Here is a 16,282-nt window from a genome sequence, read left to right as displayed (position 1 = left end):
TTAGATTTCGAGATCTGACAGGTGCAGGCTTCAAGGTGGTATAGCTCCTGGCAAATGTCCCTGACTTTATCATTAGGCATAACAAATCTCTAGAAAGAAACTGTCTTTTTTCATCCCCTTGTGCCAAGTTCTTGCCCAGCCATCTTAGTCTAGCTATATATCATTACCTCACTCTTTGGATGAATCAGGGGAATTTGGCTTTCATCCATGATCTTCAAAAGTTTGCGAAATGAAGCTTTAGCCACCTTTTCCTCTTTTTCTTCCTTGTGGATGACATGTGATGTTTTCTTGCCCTCAGCATCAGCAATGTCTTCTTTCAACTGCTCAACTGTAAAGGCATCAACATTGCATTCTCTCATTTCAACTCTTTTGCAATATACACAGCATACATTTCCAGTTTAATACCAGGTTTCAAGGAAAAAAAAAATATTATACTCTAATTCTGCAATGGAAGTGAATCACACCAGTATACTGTTTTAACATACTGTTCATTCATTTACAGCCTCTTCATGGATTCGAAAATTAAGAATCTATTCAGGGACAACAATATTTTCTGTGTGACTTTTATAGCTTTCCCAGAACCGGATATAGTAGCCTGACAGGAATAACGATGATAAATTGAATATCACAAAGTATTTAGTAGCCTAATCTTTTTCAAATTAGAAAGATACACCGTATAATATGAAAAAACAAAAGAGCAACAGTCTTTAACAACAGTACAAATTGGAAGATTATGTTTGCAAGGAAATGTGAAATGTCAGCTGGGCTTCTTGTTTCTTACGCAGAAATTTAAAGGTAAGTCCCAGCTACATCAAGGTACCAGTTAGGGAAAATCTAATTGGCTATACCTATGTAATTGGCTTGCCTCAAGGGGAAATAATGTGTATTTATTAATCTAAACAGCACAAAAAGACCTTTTGTACAGCTGCACTATGCACAAAAGCAGAGTGAAAAGATCATATCTTCTCAAGATCTTGCTGACCAGTCAGGTGAGTGGTCAAGTGGTATAATTAGATGACAATACAATGTTGGAAAAAAGCAAGAGGAGCTGCACAGTCCCTATTATACATTAATCTGAGATGTATTATAAAGTGCTGCTGCTGATGGTGATTTTATATTTTAATGTGGTCTGCTGTAGTAACAACTGATTTAGGATGTAGACAACATATCACACTTCTGCACAGATAAATATTTGATCTAAAAATTGCTGTTTTGATTTTAAACTGCCGATTAATGCGGCAGTTATGTATTTGTTAGGTTTAAAAAGAGAGCTACAAAATAATGAAATAATCACACACTATAATTCATAATCTTTTAGAATTAGGCATTTACTTTAATAATTGGTATGATATTTCAAATAATTGTTTACTGTCCCCGAACCAACAAAACCATTCCTATGCAAACCTAGATTAAGACACACTTGTTATTATTTCTCGGCACTGGCAGTTGAAATGTAACTGAAGGATAGCACCACAGTAACAACAAATAAAGCAGGCATGATTCTAAGATTAATGATGAAGCACTAAAAGTGGTGGATTAGTAATAAAGCCACAGATTGTAAATGTTATTTTTTAGTGGTATTTCATTTTATACTCTCTCTCTCTCTCTCTCTCTCTCTCTCTCTCTCTCTCTCTCTCTCTAGGGGCTGGGTTTTAAAATTATTTTTTCTATACACGAATGTAGCTTTCTTTAATTGGTGTAAATTGAACACCGTTCCAACAAGAACAAGAAGAGGACAAACTAATTATTGATTCCTGGGCTGTCTCTTGGAAAGCTATTGCCATTAGATGAAGTAACCAATCCCTCAACTGCATTAGCTTCAATACAAAGAGGGAGGAAAGTGCTAATGCATCCCAGTGCCATCAATCAGGACCGCCGATGGAGGGAGTGTGGGTCCTGTGTGTGTCTGCGGGGTTTGTGTGTGTGTTTGCGTGTCAAAGGAGTTGGAGGAGGGTAAGCACGTTTGCTTATTTTGCAGCAATATGATCTGGACCTACAAACATGTTAAAACAATCAAGCAACAACAACAACAACAACAACAACAACAAGAAATCAGTCACAACAGCAGCATTAAAAACTAAAAATAAGTACAGGGAATCTTGTGAACCAATTAATGTTCTTCATTAAATTATCCTACTATATTATTATTATTATTTACATGACCCAGAACAAAATAAATAAGTGTTGTAATTAAAATAAAATAAAACAAAACAAACCATAGATTCTAGTTTACAAGACTGAAGGCTTTTATAAGAAGACATGCAAGCACATTTAATACTGAAATACAAATGTGTGCAGAAATTATGTTTATCACCATTCTCTCTCTCTCTCTCTCTCTCTCTCTCTCTCTCTCTATATATATATATATATATATATATATATATATAATTCTTTTAAGCTAATACCTTTTGAAATCTGCTCAAATTTTTGAGTTTTGAAAATAGACTGTTTGAAGCTATAGATGATTTACTTGAAGAACATATTCTGACCTTTCCTGACCAGAAAGAAGAATAGTATAGTAAGTGTAAAAAGAAAAAAAACATATCACTGTTGGCCCACTAATTACCTGAAGTTTTCCTTGATATACATTAGGGAAATCTTTTGTTTTCCCCGAGGATTGCTGTAATGATCTCTTAGTGAGACTGTTTGCATTAAATGAGATACTGAGATGAAAGAAAATATTTATTTTTCTTTTGTTTGTTTGTTTTGTTTGTACTGATTTAAAGGTATATTATTTTGCAAAGACGTATGACACAAAATCTATGAGTATTTTTTCAAAATCCTACGGTTGTAATACCAGTTATAATCACAGATTCATTGCTGATGAGAAGAAGTCTTCCCTTAAGTCCCACTATACAATATTTAGTGAATAGTGATGTAACTCTATTGTGAGTACGTTTGTTCCTTCATAGGAAAATATCTAAACTAGCAGCATATTCAATGACACATGGCCTTTGAAAGGTGACTCAGGACTGCTCCCTAAGAAAGGTTTAAAGCAATTTTTTAGAACATTTTTCTTTTCGTCAGGGATTTATCTATAACCCATTTGGTAAAAACAATAAGCCCAGCAAGAACAATCATATTAAGGGACCTTCAACTTAGGCTTGCGTTTTGAGTTCACCCACAACCTGACAGTACTCTTCTGATGAAACCAGTCAGCGCATCCTTCAAGGCTGCAGTCAATCCGACTCTGTGCTCGGCGCTCCGTTCACAAGCCTTTCAAAAGCAATCTCAGACTGACTGCACATTAAACAGCTTACAGGCCTGCTAGATGCCTGAGGCAGCAGAGGGATTCTGTCAGTCTCCTACTGCAAACTACATTTACTTCAGACAGCACAAAAAGTCGATCTGTTTTAGGAAGCAGTATTGTGTCTATCCTGCTTCCATCAACACGTGTTTCCTGTCTCCAGGAATAACTCTTAAGCACTCTGCGGTGCGAGTGGTAGCGGCTTGGTAAATACTCTGTCAGGAGAAGCTCAGCGCTCGCTTTTACAGCACAGTTCAGGCTGGGGAAAGCAGCACCATGTAGCTGTCAACTGTACGTATAACTTGACTTTCTGAGCAAAGGTGATTGGGAAACAAATGTGCTCTTCATCTGTTCTCCCTTTTCCTGGCATGGGTTGTACTTCCACAAGCAGTTAGGGGGAGGCATTTTTCACACCACAGTGTTCACTGCATTTTAGGACGTCTCAGGCTAAAAAACACAACATAGACTCTTTTCTACAGAGCATACATTCTCAAGTAACTGTCTACTGTTCACCAATAAAAAATAGGAAAAGTCAAAAGACTTTACAGCTGAAGGAAAGAAGTCTGTTAAATAACGTTAAAAGAAAATCAGCAGATATATACACAATGCAAGGAATGGAAAATTGGATACACAACATGTTAAAAATTGGACTGGACTGGAAAATACAAATAATTTTAATGACTTAGTCAACACACTGATACTGAGTTATAACTTAATGTATAAAGTATATATGGTATAAATTCACAGTGACATCAATTCTGAATACCCACACCTGACATCCAACTAGGACAGTGCCCACACACTATGGGATGAATGGAGACTGGGGGCGATTCTGCATGTCTGCCATCTGATTTTGTTTCACATCCAGTAAAGCAGAGATGAAAGCCCTGCTCTTCCAAAGAAAAACAACTTTTTTATTTTTTTAAAATCAGCTCAGGTTAACTGGCAGCTTAAGTGGCTCTCAAGCTGTGGGCTGACTCGAGTTGAGACTCTAGTTCTGACTGGCAATGAGGTACTATTTTCACTTGCTGTGTAGAGTAGCCAGTTCAAGTGCCACCAAAATGAAAAACCTAAAGGATGTTTTATCTCAGTGGTATCAAGGACCAGGGAAAACAGGTTTAATAGTTAAGGTCTTAAAAGTATTTTCTGTGACAAACTTTTTTGTAGACATGGACTGCTCAGTCTAATATGCAGTTTTATCATTATAAGCACTTATCAAACTCAACCACTACAAGTCTCAAATACATTATGCAGGAAAATGTACCCCCCTCCTCTTCAAATCCAACAAAACATTTTATAGTTGTGCATGTTTTCAATGGCTAAGAACGATAGGTTGTCAATGTAACCCCTGGCTATCTGAAACAGAGAATACTACCCAAAGGGGGCGGGACATTGTCATTTCTGTGGGAACTCTGAATGCAATTGTCTAACAAAGCTGCCTATAGGTTTCTTCTAAAACAGAGTGCTTTGTGCACTGAAGTGCATCGAGATGCACTCTCAGGTGCACTGCGGTACCAAGTGGTATCAGTACTGAAGCACACTGCTGTAAACTTGACTTGGGGCCGTGCCAAAGTAAAAAAGACACCAGTGCCGGTACCTAGGAGTTTTATTTCATGCAGAGGCTGAATATCATATGCTACGCCACAGTGGGGAGCCTAAACTGCGCTGTGCCTCCCCTGACCCTTTATAAAACTGGGTAGAAACTGGCTTCCTGGTGTTCGATGGCCTGGTGTTGGAGAGTGTATTGTGCTGGTGTAGCAAGTGAGAAGAACAAGAGAGAAAATGAAAGACAACAATGGTAATTGGGATTGGGATTTTGTCCCACTCCTTTTTGCAGATCCTCTCCAAGTCATTAAGGTTTCGAGGCTGACGTTTGGCAACTCGAACCTTCAGCTCCCTCCACAGATTTTCTATGGGATTAAGGTCTGGAGACTGGCTAGGCCACTCCAGGACCTTAATGTGCTTCTTGTTGAGCCACTCCTTTGTTGCCTTGGCTGTGTGTTTTGGGTTATTGTCATGCTGGAATACCCATCCACGACCCATTTTCAATGCCCTGGCTGAGGGAAGGAGGTTCTCAGCCAAGATTTGACGGTACATGGCCCCGTCCATCGTCCCTTTGATGCGGTGCAGTTGTCCTGTCCCCTTAGCAGAAAAACACCCCCAAAGCATAATGTTCCCACCTCCATGTTTGACTGTGGGGATGGTGTTCTTGGGGTCATTCCTCCTCCTCCAAACACGGTGAGTTGAGTTGATGCCAAAGAGCTCGATTTTGGTCTCATCTGACCACAACACTTTCACCCAGTTCTCCTCTGAATCATTCAGATGTTCATTGGCAAACTTCACACGGGCCTATACATGTGCTTTCTTGAGCAGGGGGGCCTTGCGGGCGCTGCAGGATTTCAGTGCTTCACGGCGTAGTGTGTTACCAATTGTTTTCTTGGTGACTATGGTCCCAGCTGCCTCCCGTGTAGTTCTGGGCTGATTCCTCACCGTTCTCATGATCATTGAAACTCCACGAGGTGAGATCTTGCATGGAGCCCCAGACCGAGGGAGACTGACAGTTATTTTGTGTTTCTTCCATTTTGCGAATAATCGCACCAACTGTTGTCACCTTCTCGCCAAGCTGCTTGATGATGGTCTTGTAGCCCATTCCAGCCTTGTGTAGGTCTACAATCTTGTCCCTGACATCCTTGGACAGCTCTTTGGTCTTGGCCATGGTGGAGAGTTTGGAATCTGATTGATGGATTGCTTCTGTGGACAGGTGTCTTTTATACAGGTAACGAGCTGAGATTAGGAGCATTCCCTTTAAGAGAGTGCTCCTAATCTCAGCTCGTTACCTGTATAAAAGACACCTGGGAGCCAGAAATCTTGCTGATTGATAGGGGATCAAATACTTATTTCCCTCATTAACATGCAAATCAATGTATAACTCTTTTGAAATGCGTATTTCTGGATTTATTTGCTGTTATTCTGTCTCTCACTGTTAAAATACACCTACCATTAAAATTATAGACTGATCATTTTTTTGACAGTGGGCAAACGTACAAAATCAGCAGGAGATCAAATACTTTTTTCCCTCACTGTATATATATATATATATATATATATATACTGTAAAACTTCCAATACTCGCCGGGTCTCAGATAGCAGCCGGGTTGATTTGCATAATCGTGTAAACAAAAGCCAGTCTCTAATAAACATTGGGTTATGCATCTTTCTTGTTTTCAGTAAATATATAAACCGTATATTAATAAAAAAAAACACCATCACGTGTGTTTTTATTAATTTATTTCTCACTTTAACTATATATATATATATATATATATATATACTCAGCAAAAAAATAAACATCCTCTTACTTTGAACTGCTTTTATTTACAGCAAACTTAATGTGTAAATATTTGTATGAACATAAAAAGATTCAACAAGACATAAACTGAACAAGTTTCACAGACATATGACATCACAGAAATGGAATAATGTGTCCCTGAACAAAGGGGGGGGTCAAAATCAAATATAACAGTCAGTATCAGGTGTGGCCACCAGCTGCATTAACTACTGCAGTGCATCTCCTCCTCATGGACTGCACCAGATTTGCTAGTTCTTGCTGTGAGATGTTACCCCACTCTTCCACCAAGGCACTTACAAGTTTCCAGACATTTCTGGGGGGAATGGCCCTAGCCCTCACCCTCCAATCCAACAGGTCCCAGACGTGCTCAGTGGGATTGAGATCCGGGCTCTTCGCTGGCCATGGCAGAACACTGGCATTCCCGTCTTGCAGGAAATCACGTCCAGCGAAGGTGGGTTTGTGCCCATAGGCGACGTTGTTGCCGGTGATGTCTGGTAAGGACCTGCCTTACAACAGGCCTACAAGCCCTCAGTCCAGCCTCTCTCAGCCTATTGCGGACAGTCTGAGCACTGATGGAGGGATTGTACGTTCCTGGTGTAACTCGGGCAGTTGTTGTTGCCATCCTGTACCTGTCCCGCAGGTGTGATATTCGGATGTACCGATCCTGTGCAGGTGTTGTTACACATGGTCAGCCACTGCGAGGACGACCAGCTGTCCTTCCTGTCTCTCTGTAGTGCTGTCGTAGGTGTCTCACAGTACGGACATTGCAGTTTATTAACCTGGCCACATCTGCAGTCTTCATGCCTCCTTGCAGCATGCCTAAGGCACGTTCACGCAGATGAGCAGGGACCCTGGGCATCTTTCTTTGAGTGTTTTTCAGAGTCAGTAGAAAGGTCTCTTTAGTGTCCTAACTTTTTATAACTGTGACTTTAATTGCCTACCGTCTGTAAGCTGTTAGTGTCTTAACGACCGTTCCACAGGTGCATGTTCATTAATTGTTTATGGTTCATTGAACAAGCATGGAAAACATTGTTTAAACCCTTTACAATAAAGATCTGTAAAGGTATTTGTATTTTTACAAAATTATCTTTAAAATACAGTGTCCTGAAAAAGGGACGTTTCTTTTTTGGCTGAGTATATATATATATATATATATATATATATATATATATATATACACACACATACACTCACCTAAAAGATTATTAGGAACACCATACTAATACTGTGTTTGACCCCCTTTCGCCTTCAGAACTGCCTTAATTCTACGTGGCATTGATTCAACAAGGTGCTGAAAGCATTCTTTAGAAATGTTGGCCCATATTGATAGGATAGCATCTTGCAGTTGATGGAGATTTGTGGGATGCACATCCAGGGCACGAAGCTCCCGTTCCACCACATCCCAAGGATGCTCTATTGGGTTGAGATCTGGTGACTGTGGGGGCCAGTTTAGTACAGTGAACTCATTGTCATGTTCAAGAAACCAATTTGAAATGATTCGACCTTTGTGACATGGTGCATTATCCTGCTGGAAGTAGCCATTAGAGGATGGGTACATGGTGGTCATAAAGGGATGGACATGGTCAGAAACAATGCTCAGGTAGGCCGTGGCATTTAAACGATGCCCAATTGGCACTAAGGGGCCTGAAGTGTGCCAAGAAAACATCCCCCACACCATTACACCACCACCACCAGCCTGCACAGTGGTAACAAGGCATGATGGATCCATGTTCTCATTCTGTTTACGCCAAATTCTGACTCTACCATCTGAATGTCTCAACAGAAATCGAGACTCATCAGACCAGGCAACATTTTTCCAGTCTTCAACTGTCCAATTTTGGTGAGCTTGTGCAAATTGTAGCCTCTTTTTCCTATTTGTAGTGGAGATGAGTGGTACCCGGTGCGGTCTTCTGCTGTTGTAGCCCATCCGCCTCAAGGTTGTACGTGTTGTGGCTTCACAAATGCTTTGCTGCATACCTCGGTTGTAACGAGTGGTTATTTCAGTCAAAGTTGCTCTTCTATCAGCTTGAATCAGTCGGCCCATTCTCCTCTGACCTCTAGCATCAACAAGGCATTTTCGCCCACAGGGCTGCCGCATACTGGATGTTTTTCTCTTTTCACACCATTCTTTGTAAACCCTAGAAATGGTTGTGCGTGAAAATCCCAGTAACTGAGCAGATTGTGAAATACTCAGACTGGCCCGTCTGGCACCAACAACCATGCCACGCTCAAAATTGCTTAAATCACCTTTCTTTCCCATTCAGACATTCAGTTTGGAGTTCAGGAGATTGTCTTGACCAGGACCACACCCCTAAATGCATTGAAGCAACTGCCATGTGATTGGTTGGTTAGATAATTGCATTAATGAGAAATTGAACAGGTGTTCCTAATAATCCTTTAGGTGAGTGTATATAGCTGTATATTTGTATTGCTGTAATTGTAGTGATTGAACTAATTGTCAGTTGTGACATAAACAATGCATTAATTAAGTATAATGCTGATGGTTTGGTTTAAAGTGTATTGCAACAGTTTTGTTGAAGTGTTTTTTGTTTATTTAGTCAGAGTTCACAGTAGATCGAATCTTAGACTGATAACAGAATTACCGGTATCTTGTCCAGTGTATCATTCACCATACATTGAATGTGATTTGTTTGCATCTTTGGAAGCAAATTATTAAAAAAAAATAATAATGGGAAAAAATAATAATAATAATAAAAGCATGGCCTATTAGCCTACTTCTACAATTAAGCAATGTTTCTAGGCTCTTCTTACCCTGCATGAGTCTGCGATATCTTTTTATTTATGAATGTTTAATACAATCACCGTTCTCCAATTGATGCCGGGGCTTCTTGCAGTTATTTGGAATAAACACAGTATATACAGTATATACGTAATGAGAAAAGGATTTTTGCTCACAAATCCAGAGTGAAGAGTGAACGCAAAAAATAGGCTAAGCGTCTAAGAGTGTCAGCAGATCAAGCAGGCAGTAGGGGAGGGGTCTGCCTAAAAGACGATCAAGATGCAAATAGAGGAACCTTTGTTAGACAATTGCGTTCACTGAGTTCCCATTGAAACGACAGTGTCCCACCCCTTTTGGGTAGCATTCTCGACTTGGAAGATAACTAAAATTCACTTAGGCATGCTCTGCTCTCAACATGCTCCAAAAATGTATATAGACACAGACAACTTTAATATACTGGTCTTTTCATTTTATAAGACCTGTTCCCCACCATGCGAATCATGATGCAGTTATCTTTCTCCACTCGGTGAGCTGCAGGGGCTACTACCTTTTCATTCAGCAGTTCATCACACTATATCTCAGGCAGTATCTGTGCAATAAAGAGAGTAAGCCAATTTCCCCAGGACTGGACGGACAAAGATATAGGCCATGTTCACTGCTAATCCATTATGGCTGTATTCTATGCTTGAATTCATTTCGATTTAATAAAAAAGCACATTAATTTATTGCCTCCATGTCTCTTTTAATTAAGGAGATGAACAAATTAAACTTAAAAAATAATCATTCAATTATTGTATCACCATCTTCCCTTTTAAACTGCTCTGATTCAAATGTCCCCAGGAGCTTGAGCCCGAATCTGGTGATATAGCCAGTCAAATTGTCAGTCTCAGCTGTTTCACATGCTGGACCAGGTTCGGATTTCACCTAGGAAAGGAAAAACTTAATGAATCCTATGTATATCTATGTTTTAAAAAATAATTACAAGAATTATTAAGAACAACACATCAAGAGTGTATATAAGGAATATGTTTAAATTGCAATGGTTGGTAAATATTCTGCACAGGTTAGAATTACCATATATTATAGTGTAAAAACTGACAACTTTTTAAGACTACCTGGATGCAAAGCAGAATATATTTTTCGTCCACTATTTTATAATGCTTCCACAACAGTCCTGGTGTATTAATTTTTCATAAGCCAAAGAAACGTGATGGAAATAAATCTTACTCTGCTGTTTACAGTGTCTCAGATTTTTGTTTTCATTTGAGGAATATCTTATGGTAGATATCACAAGGGTTACTTGAAAAGGTTTACTTTAGAAGCCAGTCCTTCATTCAATGTCATATTAATTTGAGATGTACTATCTCAGTTAAAGGAAATCTTAGTATGACACCTTACACAGTGTTTAGGGCTCACTCTGGCTTGTTATCGAAAAACAAACGATTACTGTTGTAGCTAAGGTTTCACAAGTGTAATTCATATTCTGCACAGATGATTTATTTAGCCTACAGTATCTACTTACTGTATAAAGTCGATACTATTTTTTACATTTTATTTGGGGAATTGAAAAGTACTTGTCAGTTGTCACAAACCAATGGAGCGCATTGCACTTAATACCTGAAACATTATGTTAACCTAAAACAAGAGGCCTGCAACACAACCTGATGCTGGGTATTCCCCTCAGAGAAAACCTGTTTATCCCCTTTCTGTTGAATTAAATGTAGAAGAACGGCAATGCAAAAGGAAAGAAAATGTACAAGACTTGCTTGTAGTACAACACACAGTATGGAAGGCATCATGGCACAAGTCTTCATACATTTTAAAGCTCTGGTATGATGAAGGAGGTTGGAAGTTTGTATCTTTCCACAGTAACCATTTATGATGAGATATGTGATTTTCACATCACCTAGACATGCATTGTCGTAGACCTACAAAGAAAGCAAAGAAATAAAATGCACTTACAGGATAAAGAAGGAAAACAGCTCAGGTACATCTCTGACAGTAATGTCATAGGCTATTGTCACTTACAGTAAGCTGCCAGACCCCCCCAGAGTGCTCCCCCCAGGAATGCACCGTCATGAAGGTCCAGTCTGACAGCCCCTCCTGGCTCAGGTCAGATGATCGACTGGAAAGCAGCTGTGACGAGGTCCCGAATGGAGAGGTGAGGTAAATACTGAGAGCCCCTCTGCATGCACTGGACAAGCTGTCTGTCACCTGGGAAACAAATACAAATATTTGAGCACAAAATATGAACATAATTGTATATATATATCCATAAGAGGAAACCTGACTGTAATATGGTTTGCTTAACAAACTGTATATATATATACAGTATGTACAGCATGATGACCATGATCATAATAATAATAATAATAATAATAATAATAATAATAATTATTATATCAACCCCCTGCAAATTATTTGTGTATACTGGAATGGAATGAAATTGGAAACAGGTATTTTCCAAAACTGTGGTTTGTATTGGTCAGAGCAGTATTTTGTTCAGAACAAAGAGGCTGAATTTTGGTCAGCATTTATTGACCATAATGTAAAACGATACAAAGTACATTACTGAATACTTTATTGCTGATATAATAAATATTAATTATCATGAATACAAGGCAAAATTCCTTTTATACTTTTTGCATGATCAACACTCTAGAGCAATTTAACCATCATATATTAAATATTTAATAATATTTACGTCATTTAAAAATGTAACAGTGTAAATGTAATGAAATCAGAGCTATAAATACTTAATACAAAACCAATGGCAATGTTATCATAGTAACTGGTCTTAATTGTACTTTTGAATCTTATTTTCCAAATGTCTTCTATAAATGCAGCTTTCTTCCTTCAGTCCTACCTTGCATGTACTTTGTGTTATCACCCTACACTTCAGTCATTTCCACAGGATCATTCATCTTACATTATAAAGCAACCCAATATAAATGCACTACTCCTTTATCCGTCAACATCTCATATAACATTTAGATTTCATCATATTTTGTTAAAGCAACATGAATTGCATGTCAAGTATGGTCATTTGCTTTGTATTCTTTACAAAAATGGATTAGTGAAAAAATCAAAGGGGATGCAACATAAAATAAACAACCTTTTAAGAATTATGGTGTGGACAGTTTTAAAATAAAACCTTCCTACAAATTCACCAATAATGTAATGTCATTTAAGGTATTTTTTAAAGGGATAACTTGCACAATATGACCACACAGGAGCTGCAATACAACAAGTGCGGCAGTCTGGATGGTTTAAGGCACACACATATATGATATAGTAGGGAAGGAGCTGAACATAAGTGTGTGGGCTCTGCAGAAGCCTTTCTTCATCGTGAGATTCTCTTGGAGATCTGGCCTGTTGAGGAGAGTCCAAGGGATGGCCTTCGGGAGAGAATATAACTTCAAGGCCTTACACAGTTGTCAGTGGGGCTGCTGCTGCTGCTGCACGCCTGGAGTAGAAAGCCTGTGTCTTCAGTCTTTGTTCTCATTCTTCTGTCAAAATATGTTGACTGTGGGAAAAAAAAATTAACTCCCTGCCAAACCCATTTTTCTACCTCACAAACTCGAGAGAAAGAAAAAGCATAGTATTCGGAAAAGAATAACAAATCTGCATGTCTGTTAAAATATTTTTATTTAGAAAATACATTTCCAGTTGTACCCCAGAAGGTCTTCCCTATGGAGACATTTAGTATTTCTTAAAATATGTATATACTGAAATATACTGTAGTAATCTTATGTGCAAAAAAGTGGGAAAAGAGAGCTCAGTTTCTGCTGGGAAATCTTAGATTTTTCAGTGTTGCTACCATAATTACACCTAGAATTGGAAGTATTCTATGCAGTTTTCCTGGCAACTGTACCATGCATTTATTATTTATATATATATATATATATATATATATATATATATATATATATATATATATATATATATATATATATATTTTTGTTTGTTTGTTTTAATAAAAATAAAATGAAAATCTAATGAAGAAGAAAATAAAGGTAATTTATTATATTGGTTCATCAACCAAAATTTGTATAGTCAGTGAATGTATGGAACTGATTTCAAGAAGGACTTTACACATGACATTACAGGGGATAACTCACTGGTCTGGAAAGTACATCTGTGTGTGGCTCTCATTACTGCCAGACACTTGCTGGCAATCTCGACTGATGCCTAATATCCTGGGCATTACTAGTTGAGGAATACCAATGGCACACTGATCATCCAGGAATTAAAACAAAAAAGTATTCTGAAACCGGTCTCTCATAATTGATGTTGCCACTTTCAAATATATACACCTGTTTTGAATGTTTGCTAATGTTTTTTTTTTTCATGCTCATGAAAAGACAGATCATTACTCTGTTCAGCAGATCACTGTACCTTCTGGTTTATGAGAACACCAATCTTCACATCAATAACGCTCGAGTCTTCAAAGTCAAACTGTGCTGAAATTTGGCCTGGCCCAAGCCAGTATAGGTAAAAGGCTCAACAGTTTACTGCACTTTCACCTGCACTATGTCTAACACGTCAAAATATGTCTTGTTCCTTTAACAAACAGGCATTAACTTTCTAATGACTCGACACATTCAGAGTTAAGGGTTTTCCAAAAAGTATGGCCCCACCTACCGGCCCATTGAATTTGTGCACATTGAAGAATGAGACTATTTTCACAGGTTTTGACTCGTAACGGGCAGTTCTGTATTTGATTTGGGTCGTTCTTAATTCAGATATGGGCAGTTCTGGAATTTATGTTGTATCATACTATTCATATCGCAAAATGTATCTTTCGTAAAATAGGTCAAATGTTGAGGGTTTTCTTGGTTGCTGCTTGAAATATACCATGGAAATACTGTTGAAATTTACCTTTGGTGCGACAAACCACTCGATGATTCCTCACACTGATGTATTTGGTAACTGCTGGTCTTGGGCTCCACTGCTCCAGAGGCACCATGTTGTAATAAATATATGCTAGTTTTGTCAGTAAACCATATATATATATTTTGCAGCTCACAACATTTAAAGTTACCAATCTTAAAAGGATTTCACAAAAATATTCCCAGCTGAACACAAAGCATACTGACACGAGTACAGCCTGTATTTGAATAGAAAGTGGCACATCTCTAACACAGTAAAGAGGTCTGAAAAGCTTTAAAGTGGATTAGAGCAAGAAGCAAGCTTTAAACCCAATTAAGAGAGGGGTATTTCTGGCAGCTCAAACTTTAGAACCTTTCAATTGGATTTCGCCACAACACTTTCTCTGGCACCAGGGGATGCTGAATGTGTAGGTTACAGATTGTAGACAGTGCAGGTGTACACGCTAATCCAAACAATCCAAATGATATCTCATAGACAGCCATTCCCTCTATAATCACCACCAGAACAAAGTAACTTTCTTAAGAGGTTCCTTTCTCGATTACTTACAAGAACCAGCTTTCATAAGATTCCTGGATCCAACAGACCCAATCCTTCAGATTTTATAAATGTTGTTACATAATCAATGGCTAAAGATCTGGGTTGGGAACACAAACCTATACGAAACAGTGTGGAAATACACAGTACAATTTGGAAAGAAAAATGAAGATGAAAGGAGACTCTAAGGAGAGAGGGCAAAGCTTATGCACACTTGAACATCAGACTTCTATCATCAAAGAAAGACTCGGTTTTCCTGTGGATGGAATTGATATGATTAACAGATTCAATCGCCAACTGTTGTCAAATTGAAATGGGCCAGAAACTCAGTAGGGGCCAAATTAATTTCTTGAGAGCAGCAATGAGCCTTCATTGCCTTAATTAAGGTATTTAGAATATGATCCCCCTTTAAAGGAACATCATGTTTACAAAGTTCCAAATATCTCTTAAGGGCAGCATTGGCTATACCCTTGCTTAGAAGAAGCTGGCAGAAAGACAGAATGTATTTTGAGCAGCTTTTGGCCAGTTTGGTGCTGACAGTTGCTATCCAGTCACGGAGTATTCCCTCTATCTACAGAGAGTTGGCAGAGGCCTCTGTAGGATTCGGTACTGTGTCCCTAAATGTGTCTGTGTACTACAGTGCCCTCTCCAAATTCAGCTGGTAGCGAATGGCACCATCCCAATTGGTAATGGAAGCCTTACCCATAACACAAGATCTACTAGATCCTTCTCAAATCCTAGGAGAGACATTACAGAAATAGAACCGAATATGCAGATACTTTACACCACACCTGCACACTTAAGGAAGGACTTGATTACTTAATTACTTGTAAACAGTTTTCACAGATTGGTAAATAAGCAGGATTTCCAATCAGCAGTGGATGTTGGCTGTATGTCTGAATGAGGGACTTGTTGTGTTGTGGTCTGAGCCTTGGCCACAAAAAATCATAAATCTCTTTAACTGTAACCAGGCATAATGTGGACTGAATTTAGCACTTAGTCCAGACAACTGACACATCGTAGAGAAAATAAGAGATACAGCTGGAAACCAATGTTGGATTCAGTGGATCATGGATACAATAATATTGGACTATGTTCCTGTTAGGGTTTAAAATGGGGCAAGTAACCTATTGAAGTAATGCAATGGGTTATAATTATAAATCTCTGCCTTCACAGTACAGACTATTACAAATTATTAGGTGTTAGGTGAATTATTAACCATATATTTATGGAAGGAATATATGGATTGTTAAGAAAGAAAAATGTAATAACAAAAAGGAAAAAATCCAAAATAGTTTGAAATGTTGGTTTTGGCTAGGGTTGAGGTTGAAGCTATTGTTAAGCTTTGAAGTGGTTTGGTAAGCTACTAATGTAATACAGTTGTGTTTTTATCCATTCAGCACTGCAAATGTAGTTTCACAGTTCAGAAAATAGATACAGAATATTTTATTCTATATTAGAATTACCTTTCTTTCACTGGTAATTTGGATGTTAAGGAATACTTTCATGATATTGAGAA

Source organism: Amia ocellicauda, chromosome 6 (genome assembly GCF_036373705.1).
Source record: "Amia ocellicauda isolate fAmiCal2 chromosome 6, fAmiCal2.hap1, whole genome shotgun sequence".
NCBI lineage: Eukaryota > Metazoa > Chordata > Actinopteri > Amiiformes > Amiidae > Amia > Amia ocellicauda.
Note: the sequence above shows the minus strand (reverse complement) of the source record.